General features: G+C 33.8%; 1 long non-coding RNA gene across 1 annotated transcript; it reads left to right on the forward strand.

Annotated features, from left to right (window-relative positions):
* The first annotated feature begins 7,642 nt into the window (after positions 1-7,642).
* LOC128555204 (uncharacterized) lies at positions 7,643-9,853 on the forward strand. Its single transcript, XR_008369869.1, has 3 exons — positions 7,643-7,882; positions 8,338-8,410; positions 9,505-9,853. It is a non-coding gene; the product is annotated as an uncharacterized LOC128555204 (long non-coding RNA).
* Positions 9,854-11,774: the final 1,921 nt, after the last annotated feature.

Here is an 11,774-nt window from a genome sequence, read left to right on the forward strand (position 1 = left end):
TTAGCAATTTTTTTCTCATAAATGGCTATAATCAAGTTTATTTTTCTTTGACATTTGGTCCCAACTCACGATCTGGACTTGGAAGAGATATATCAAGTTCTCAGAAAAGCCTTCATATAGTAAAAAGATGCAAAGCAACTGCGAAATATTGCCTGTTTACTTTTATTATCATTGTACACCGACATAAATAAAAGTAGCTTTATGCATGTGCAAATGTTTCTGAAAATCATCCAGTGAGATACAAAAATACGGATTTGACACGAAAGTCTGCGTTTTTGACCTTCAAATATATTGTCCGAAACCGATCCTGACCCGACTACTGAAAGTTTATGTCAGATGATTTTGAAACCCATCAAAGGTACAGAGTGCCTAGCCGACTTTTAATCCCGCTACTCAAACTTTATTTAGATGACATGATTGAAAACTTCGTTCTGCAAATTGTCTCAATATTATGTGACCGGCGTATCATGCCTTCTGGAGAGGACACTAAGACATGTTGAAGAGCGAAAATTGGCAACCTTTCCTGTTGGTTGGTAAAAACGTCAAGTCGTCTCTCTATACACACTGTTCCATATGTGTTTTCATATATTTTCACTTGAGCTTCTTTAGGCTTTATAATATGTTCCTCTTACAGATGTATGTGATTCAACTTGCGGAGAGGAACGTTAGCCTTGAAACACGGGAATATGGTGGAGGTTAAAGAGTTAGGGTTGGTGCAAATAACCCGGGTTTTTAACTGCCCGCTGCTGGTTTTGCCACTGACCATTCAAAGTTGGTGCTCTGCTATTTTCCTTCATGATGTATATTTGTTCGTGACTTCTGTTATTGTATCCAGTTTGGTGTTTATGTGCGTACGCTCAGTACGTCCACACGTTTATGCATTTTATATGCCATCTTATATACATGTGGATTATTGAATATGCGTTACTGATTTTGTTTTAATGTGGATTGTCTTGTTGGACTTTTGTCCTTGTTTTTCATCTTGTGTTGGTGATTCGTTTGGAAGAATTGCCATCATTAGGTGTCTTTGAACGCTGCAGATCAATACTTTTTATGTATAATGGACAAAAACCAATACACTATATATCTGATTGAGATATATTTCCTCATTGATTTTGGTAAATCCTGTTTTACAAAGGTGTAATTGTTTAAAAGTATTTTTATTTATTGTAGACTTGTTTGCAAACACATATAACCGGAACAGACAGTGATCACTACGCAAGCACTAAGCACACGTGATGATAGAACATATACTTTATGTTTGTCTTTTTCTCTACCACAGTGTGTGCCATGAATATGATTCATAAATTTTAAAATGATAACAATTAGCATTTGTAAGGATACAGAGGTGTACATGCTGACCAAACTCTAATTGAATTCTAAATAATGACAGGGAAAAGAGTGATTTGTTTTTGCCATGATTCTCTTTCTGATAACAAAAATTACTCGTTTGTAAATTCTGGATGTCTTTATATTCTTGCCATTTGCTAAATTTTAAGGTCTAAAAATGAACAAATGATACAAGATATACTTGTTATGATTTTGTTGAAATTCTAAAACGTTATCTCAACACATTTTTCCAAATGTCAAATAATGTTCTCAAATGCACCTGTTAAGAACAGGATGTTAGGCATTCATTGTCTAATTCTTTTCTAAACCACATGGCTTTTAAACCGGATGTATGCAGCTATCTTTTTTTAATTAAAGAGTGTTAATTTTTTACTTTATATTGAATTTTAGTCGCGTTTTAAAATAACATCAAGTTATATAATGGTGGTAAACTAATTATCATGTCCTCCGTGTCGTATTAAGTCGTGTGTGTATTATACATCTCATGTTCTTCGAAATATTTCTTGTTTCATATTTTTTTAAAGTTTTGTCGTTGACCGTTTATAACAACAAAATGAACCAAAACTGCAGAACAAGACAAGAGTATGAAAACTCTCGACGTTTTGCGGGGCGACGTTTGCCGGGGCGCCATAACGACGTTCGGCGGGGCGACATTCAGCAGGGCGACGTTTGGCGGGGTGGGGAGCCATAACGACGTTTCTCGTTGTATCGCTGCGACAGAACGAAAAAACGCAATGGCACAAATGCGGCACCATACTCGTCAGCAGTAGTACATTTATGGAAGTTCATATCCACCATTAGGGCCAAGTTTTTCTGGGAGGAATTATGATTGTCTCTTTTTGTTACGTAGGTGTATTTAGCTCGTATATATATATTGTGAAAGGGAAGTAAAATCCTCCCTTGTACTCTACAGGAAATATTACACTGCAGAATGTAAGTAATAGAATCTTCGATTTTTGTACATAATAGGAATATATAAAGATTTGTTCATAAAACCTAAATGGACAACTGAATGAAAATTATTCTTTTTCAAATATATCGCAATATTAAACTACGCGCACTGTCTGCATGGATCACATTTACATCAAGTTTACACCGCTTCGAACTGATAAGCTTTTGTTTTTTAGCTATATAGACTATATCAAACGTACACTGGAATTCAAGGAATGAACATTCATATGATTCATATGTATAATGCAAATACATTATGGCTTTGGTGACACATCTTGACAAAATGTCCATGTTTGTTCAGTTTTACGAAATTTGTTTTAGACAGCAGGGTATATTGGTAATTATTGACAAATGTCTATGTTTATTTAGTTTTACAAAGTTTCTTATAGGCAGCAGGATATATTGGTAATTGCATAATTGAAAGGTTTTAGTCCATGGGTCATGCAACAGCGCTTTTCTTCACAGTTTATCAAATTTGCTAGGTACAGTGGATTCAATAGTTGGAAACAGTAATATTAAGAGCCAAACAAAATAAAAATATGTAAATTAAATTTAAAAAAGTAACTTGATTGGCGCTGTTTAAAGGGGCGATTTGACTTTAATTTGGATGAAATCATCTCTGTGTACATTTTGTCTTGTTTGTTTCTTAAGCAGAACTAATTTATGCCCTGCCTGTTTACACTTTGTTTGGCATTCTGAAAGGAAGGATGTATTGAATTGTATATGTATGTACTTAGATATTCCTAGCTCATTTTGTACTTTAAATTTATTCCTGAGAATCTTTTACTTTGATGACAACGTAAACATTGTTTTGAAACACTCTGTAAATAAAACTGGCAAGAAAATACATATAGCCTAAATTGTACTAGAAGGAATATTGGGGTTTATATTTCGACTTGTTTTATCAGCATCAGTGTAATTTTCTTAAGTGAAGTTGAACTGGACCGTGTCCCCGCGGGTTTACCTATACATGTACTTCATAATTACACGGGTCATGCAAAAGTGCTCTCTTTTGATAATTATTGACGTTCAGTTGAACAAATTTTGTCATAGGCAGTAGGGTATATTGGTTATTGTATAACTGGAGGCTTAATTTCGTGGGTCATGCACAAGTGCTCTCTTTTTGCTAAAAACAACCACCCTTCAGAGTAAATCAAATTTATAAGGTACAGTGAGTTCATTAGATAGAAACAATATTAAGCGGCAAAACAAAATAAAAACTTGTTAATTATACAAAATTGTAAACTGGTGATGTTTAAACGGCCAATTTGGCTTTTTTTTGGATAATATCATTTTTAGTCATATTTTGTCTTGTTTGGTTCTCATCAGTGTAAATATTAATGCCCTGTCTGTTTGAACTATTTTTGGCATTATCAATTGAAGGATGTATTGGATCGTATCTGTATTTACTTAGACATTCCTGTCTCATTTTATACTTTTAAATTTATTCCTAAGAATCCTTTACTTTAATGACAATGTATACATTGTCTTGAATCACTCTGTGATGTCCGTGGTGTCAATAAGAATTTACGACAATTCAAATAACCCGCGCCTTGGCGGGCTATATAAATCCTCGTACCTATACATATGACAGAAATTCCATATTAAACAGAGGGCAAGAATAACGATATAATAACAAGACAAATGGGATAATGTTGTCAGGTCACACGTTTGTTAACTTAAATATATCAGGTCTACAAATGATAAAAGCTGAAGCAGCGAAAGATTACCCTGCTTTTGGCAGAGCTGTAAAGAGATGCTTGATTAATCTCATCTCATTCGTAACATCTCCACTACTTGGCCTTGTCAAAATCACCATCCAGAAAATGTCTTGGTGGGATATTATCATATCCATTGTCAAAGTTGCCTGCTTCATCATAACGATAACAGCAACTGGCGGAGTTGCTCTGATCGCGAAGGTAGTTTCATGGACACTTGATGCTGCAGCGTTTTTGAAGAAGCTGGTAGAAGTAAAGGAGTTTGATGCTCATTGTATTGGTTTCTCCGCCTGATTGTCAAAGTAACGTCATAAGAAAAATCTGACGTTGAACTAGTTTACTAACGCTGGCTTATGTATATCAATATAAATATACATATTCATTTTGTTTGCTGCGTATTTTCATATTTATCGATATCTTAAGTGTGCTTTTTAGACTTAGGTTTTATATGGTTAAATTTTAGTTTCAATTAAACAAGAATAGAATATAAGGAAACTGTTCTTAAATGTGTATTCAGCATCTACATTAAAGACATTAAAGTAAAATTTCAGCTGTGAACATATTCTAAAAATGATTTTGTATTGTGAAAGAGTATCATACTTAGTTTCATACTATATGTTGTTTATAAATGTATACAGTACGTCAAAATACATTATTATATGTCTTGTCCTTCTTTGACCGTTTCATACATTACATACTTGTTGGTTTCCGCAATGCATAGTCAAAAATATCATACATAAACAAAGTTCTGGTGACTTTAATATCCGTTGTCCTTTCATTTAAATCTTAAAATTTATAGTGAAGTAAGATGTGCTGCTTTTTCATTTACATGTATCTACATCTCTACGTTGCTTAGTACTTTAATAAAAATATAACACATGTATAGTTTTGCTTTGTACTTCCTAATACCCGGTTTGTGCATATATAGAAACATTTCATTCATGCTGAATACATGCAAATAGTGCAAACAATGTTTGCTACACTTAAGAGCGTGCAAGATTTATAATAAGGCTATTAGACAAATTAAAACATAAAGATAACGTCGGTGAAAAGACCAGATGAAGAAAAACAGAACGACACCACACTGGTATGGTCAAGGAAAGAAAACACAATATCTATTCCCACCATGTTCGAAACTGTAAGAACAGTGGAAATAAAATTAATGTATTCACCACTAGGCGAATCCCTAACAAAGACCATGGGAAACCACAATGCCCATTCAGTTCTTATAACATAATGAGAAACGCCTTAAATACCCAACAAAACTGACCTGAGGACAGAAATCAAAGCGACACAGCCGCTGTGGACTCAAACGGCACATCATAGGATATTTTATCTATTCCGTCAGACACAATTGAAATGGGAAGCCTAGCGAAAAACTGACCAGGTAGAAACGTGTAACACCCCTCACGCCCACCCCTCCAACCCTTGCACGCACTGGCGTAACCGGAAATCTATCATCGTTAAATTGAATGCTCTCCAATGATACCGAAGGACTAGAATGAAAACCTTTCACAATCGTCAAGTAATGCTGTTGTTGTGATAATTAATAAAATCTATAAGAACATGTAGGTTATTAATACGCATTTCATCAAGTGATTTCTTGAAACTTGAACGCTAATGCCAATGAGACATTACTTGACAGCCTATTATCATATTCCAGTGCATTTAAAACTCACAGTTTGTTCTGTTATATAATTCCTGGCGAAAATATAGATATTAATGACACATGGTAATTAAAGAGAACGAAATTTATAATATGTCAGTTTTGAAAATTTATTTCATATTGTTTAATATAAATGTTACATTTTCAACCGATATAAATCAGTTATTGAATTGGCAAAACAACGTTGTATTGTACGACTGTATAGTAGTCAAAGAAATACCTTTAAAATTTCACTTGGTGTACAATAAAATCTGCCAGATTTTAAGTACAATAATTTTTTTACTGAAAAACACTTGAAATCATTATATAATTATTATAGCTGTAGACTTGTAAGTAATTAATTTGAGAAATAATGGAAGTAATTAGTGACGTATTGTAATCACGTGACGTATGAACTTAGTAGCACATATAATTTGTATAAGTAGGACGTATTGTTTATGGGAGCCTACGGAGGTATGGTGTACCCAAAGGAGCAGTTTTATGTCCTTAATTATTTGTTTTGCTATGGTGCTTACCATATGTTATATATTTTAGCTTCTTTCACCAGACGACTTTTAACTGGTAAAGATGTCACGACCCGGAAGTACAATACCCGAGGTTAACTGGTCTTCACTCGCCTGGATGTGATTTTTCCCAGCGTAGAGCTTTCGTCCCATGGTTGTGCCGTAACCGCAAAGACGATGAATTTTGTGATCCACTGAAGTCAGCTCATGGATACAAACACCTACCAACATAGGGAGTCAAAAAGGAGTCAACGTTTTCACGGTTTAAAGGAACTTTATTTGAAGATATGTTGTGTTTTATTTAGTGCTACTTTAAGTTTGAAGTAAAAAGGAAACACCTGTGTCACGTTATGTTAAAAAGGAAGTGTTAGTTTGAGGACTTTACAACTTTTCGAAAACAGATAATGAGCTCAGATTTTTTTTGTTTGGTCTTTTGTGTTCTTTCCTTATGATAACATTTTTTTTCTCTTCATTCATTGTAAATAATCATTTTCTGTAATTAAACTTGTAATTATTGTAATGGGTGTTAAGTTGTTCTAGTAGTTGGTGTCCTAGGTTCGTCCATCCTGTCACATATTAAAGCTATTGCTTTCAACCTTGCAACTCCTGTTAAACATCAAAAGCTTACTCTGTATAGCAAGAATCATAACTACATTCTGCTTTTTGCAAGAACTGTGTTCATTTTGGACCTAGAAAACCAGATTTCTTGGTAAATCATGGGTAGGACAATATTTCTATCATACAAATACAAAATATCAGATGAGTGTCTGCACCCGCAAGGCAGTGCTCTTGATTTTTTTAGACAGCAACTCATTCTTTATCCTTTTGATATGCAGTGTTTACTAGTTTTTGTACCTAACCCGAGTCAGGTTTCGATTGTTATTGCATTTTTGGGCCGCTTTATTTTCGTCATTCATTAAACAGCATACGCTCGTGTGTATTTGCATATTCCTGGCTACGCCCATGAAAAACATCGACTGCAGGGTGGGTTTGACCATAATGCCTAGATGCTATGTGATCCGACCCTAACCGTTAAAAGACTCCGTAAAGTAAACATGTCTAAATATTCGGAAAAATGACTTCCTTGTTAAATTGGTTGCATAACATTTTGTGTAACCCTACCCATTATGAAAAAAATGCACATTTTCTTAAAGTAAGCAGATTAGTTCTGATGATGTTTAATACATCAAGAAACAATTCAAGTTGACCAAAGTGCACCCATTTTAAATATTTGAATATTATTTTCATATTTACATGATATATTGATATAATTTCATTTTTGTACGCCCTTGTCCGGCCTCTGTCCGTCCATCATATTTCGTGTCTTAAGTACTTAATAACTATTCAAGGTACTTTAAACTCGGTACTTAAGTAGGTAGCGATGAGAAAATTTTAACGCGTTCCGCATAGCATGTTTAGCTTTGCGGACCCCTCGATTTCAAAATGCAAATATGATAAAATAGAAATACAAATATAAAAGCATACAAATATCATTAAAAAGCATAAATCACGAAGTTACCGGAAATTTATTTAGTTAGTTTTATGTTAAAATTTCGAATAGAGAAGGCACCATTGACATTCGATGAAAACAAACGGGAAAAGCAGTGTGATTCTTAAATTGTTAGAAATGGGATTACAAACTGGTTTTAAAAACTTCTTGGTTTTCATTGCGATAGTCTCTGAATTACTTCAAGGTATGTGTGAATTTATCGAATACGCTACAAGATGAGTGACATTTTTAAAAAATGATACATAATTTGGTGAATTATTTGCTTTTGTTTTCCTTTGTGCAAAACAGATGAATTCAAATCGACCAGTTTGTACAGTTGCTTTTCAAAAACACACGTTCTACAAAAATACTTTTAAATTTTTAACCATGGTATCATACGGCAGCTTTCCATTTTTAAATGGTACAAAAGAGATTCTACGAGTCTTTTCACTGTCCTGTTCATATTGCCATACCACAAGCCGCCAGTACTTATATCTTTATAGCACGGAAGAATCCCTTTATGGGTTTGAGCCCTACAGTGAGGTAAGGCGAGCAATTTAAAATAGGCGGACATATTTTTGTTCTAAACATAAATGATAGTTAAAACGATATTTATGTTATTTATGTTTACAAAGTATATATCTTAATGTTTAATTTTAGATTACCAAATTGAATGTCGACGCCGGGGGTTCAGAGTCGGAAGTGGGGTGAGAAGTGGAAGGAGATCAAGTGCGTACGTATTTTAGTAACCTCTTAATTTTCTTATAATTACATGAAAATATGTTATGGCATTAATTATTCAATTTACTTAATTACGTAACAGAAATAGCATAACCTTTCTTTAAGATAAATAAATGACATTCACAATTATTATCTTGGATGAAAATTCTAAGTAAACAACATCAAACATTTTGTAATATTTATTTAGTTAACCTTTTGGAACTTTTGCTAAACATGTAAATTTGGCTAAAACATTATGAAATCAAAATTATAATACCTCCCAGACATACCCAGACATGTTCAAAAAGTAACATCCGGCCACCTTATACATGTAATATATTAATACGGTTTGGAACACCTGCCGGCATCGACTTGTATTTTGATAACTTGTCTCAAAATTCATATTTCGCTGGGTCTATTATTATTATTATTATTATTATTATACCAGATTTATATAGCGCCCTTTTCATGATCAATTTCACGTTCAAAGGCGCTTTACATAGTTCAAATGCAGCCACACAGGGCGCATAATTCATCCTCTACTAGTACAGACACAGAGCGATCTGACCAGAGGGACAGAGTGAGACAAAGCCCCCACGACAGAGAGATCAGAAATCAGATACAGGCTTGTCCGGCTAACTTAGCCTAGCTCGTTGCGAATAGACAGCCTGGTTCTTTAACGTGCCCAGTGTATAGCACTGATACACGCAAGGATTGCCTGGGTTCCTGACCAGTACACCTCTAGTCTACGATCTATTACTTTGGCCGAAAACGGTCAAAACTACATACCACAGCTAAATAAATAAGATTGAATACAATAAAGCAACACAATGTCACTAATGGGTATAAGCCTACTTTATCATATCAATTACGTTTAAAGCTGTTTATTGACAATTATGGACAATTTTTAAAATAATCACACACACGTAATGATGAATTATATCTTGATTAGCCTAAAATTTAAAGTTGAATTAGTGTAAAGTATGAGTTTGTTCACAAGTAAATATTATAAGGAGAGTAACTTACATTTAAGAAAATAAATAAGGTTAGTAAATTTATTGTTATCAAAACTGTCATTTGGTTTAATATTTATATTGATATTTTCAGCTATGGGACTATCTACGTCTCTCAGATTGATAATTGGTGGATATACTTTGTCGCTATTTTTGGTGTAATTATCTTAGGGTGCGCCGTCTGGTGCATTTGCCAAAAATGCCGTTCTCATTGAAACCACTTTCCTGTGCCTAAACAATCGCACTGATTGAACAGTGGAGGATTTCGTTTTTGACAATTTAAGCAGTTCAAAACATTTATTTAGTAGCATTCTAGTTCTATCTAAAATGTAATTAATCACTACTTTACTTTTCTTAATGAGTACTTGCTTAGAAAAGTTCCTCAAAGCGTGTGTGCAATGTATAATCTTTAGCTTTGTCAGAATAAATAAGATCTTACTCTGCTTGTTAATTCTATCTCTACATAAGTACAGCGTTTCAATATCGGGCATTAGTGACTCGGTATATGGGTGATAAATACACTTTCTTTAATATCATTTGCTGTTGGGATACCAATTATAAATAGAAGTAATCATCACCAGGTTAATCCGTTACACACCATGGTAACAGCATGGTATGGTACTCGATCAAACCAAATCGTCTTCTATCCGGCTGGCTTACGATAGGTCGATGATTCCGCCCAAGTGCCCGCTCGTGATGAAATAATTTACGGAGGGTTCCTCATCTACTACAAAACGCTTGACCTGTAATCGCATTGGTGTGACATTAAACAAAAAAGAACAAACAAAAACAGAAGAAAACAACAACAACAACAACAACAACAAGATTATTAAGAGTCTCAACTTAAGTCCATAAAATATCACCTCGTACTAGGACTCAGTGTTGTAAACATTTTCCTGTCCTATTGGATCATGGAGTCATTGAATGTAGGTATAATTAAATTCTGCTTCAGCCGATGCCAGGGATAATTATTTGAGAGGTATTTCATATTTCATTATCTCTCATAAACAAATATTATATTGTTTGGTTGTGTTCTATTCCTCTGCAAAGATTTCCTTAACATTTACCATAAATTTGTCTAATTTGTGTATTAATATTAAGGTGTGTTAAAAATGTTTGCTTTTAGCCAGATGCCGATTACTTTAAAAACATAATGGAATTTTATGGCGCATCATAAAAAGAGATCTTCTTATAGACTATATGACTAAAAAAAATCACCTTTCAATTAATTGTACTGCACCTACTTTATAAAGTGTTTGATTTCCATCGTAAATATATAGAGTTTCGGTTTCGTTACCTGTTTCCCTATAACGATTTACAACAAATCAAATAAAGAGTTGCCTTATCACATTGACCTAAAAGTAGGTTTGATGATTAATTCGAAAAAGGTTTGAACTATTAGCTGACTTCTCAGACATTCAATGAGATAACAGATGAAATTAATTACAATATTATCATATGATTGAAACAGGAAAAGTAAGTCATGTCTATTTAAGAGAGTTTTTGTTAACATTATTTTTTTATCCTTTTTAAAAACAGACTGACCAGTATTTTATTATAAAATCCGAACGTGAAATAGTTATATTAACTTTGATTGTAATATTGCTATGTTTTCAACGGCTTATATATTAATTATTGATAGCTTTAATTTAACGTTATCTCGGCGATATGTGACGTTTTCTATGTAGCAAACTAAATATTCATTCAATTTGAATGTTTACTTCCGTCCACAGTTATTCGGACCGAGGAGCATTCAGATACCTAGACGGATCTGCTATTAATGTTGACATTTTAGATATGTATTTCTTCGGAAGAAGAATAATGGGTCACTGTAAAAAAATGATCTTTGACTCTAAAAATCTTTAAACATCATTTTGTGATCACAGGTTTTAATCTCATCAAGTTTGACTATTGTAGACCAAAGACTTCTCCAGTGATTGTGTGGCAATCATTTCCAATGTCAATGTCACTTTGCCTTGTGATAGTTGTCATCTACTGGCAGTATACAATCGTCATAAGAAGTTTGACTACTATAGGCACGAACGTTCGTCACTGCATACTGATCCTTAAAAGAAAAGAACGTAACCCATTTTCAAAACACCACTTGATAGTTTATACCGGTTAATTGTGCGGAAACCTTCACGCTATCCTCAACACTGTTTAAAGTTACAGGACCGTTACTGCGGGAAAACCATTTTGTAGTATTTAGGTCACTGTGACATTGATCTTTAGCCTACTGAATTTTAATATAGCTTAATCATTTTAAAAACACCACCGGTTGATAGTGTGCAAATCATCAATCTATCTTCGTCATGATTAAAACTTTCAGGACAGACGAAATAAAAAATATCCTCGACTGGTGAA

Source organism: Mercenaria mercenaria, chromosome 1 (assembly GCF_021730395.1).
Source record: "Mercenaria mercenaria strain notata chromosome 1, MADL_Memer_1, whole genome shotgun sequence".
In the NCBI taxonomy this organism is placed as follows: domain Eukaryota; kingdom Metazoa; phylum Mollusca; class Bivalvia; order Venerida; family Veneridae; genus Mercenaria; species Mercenaria mercenaria.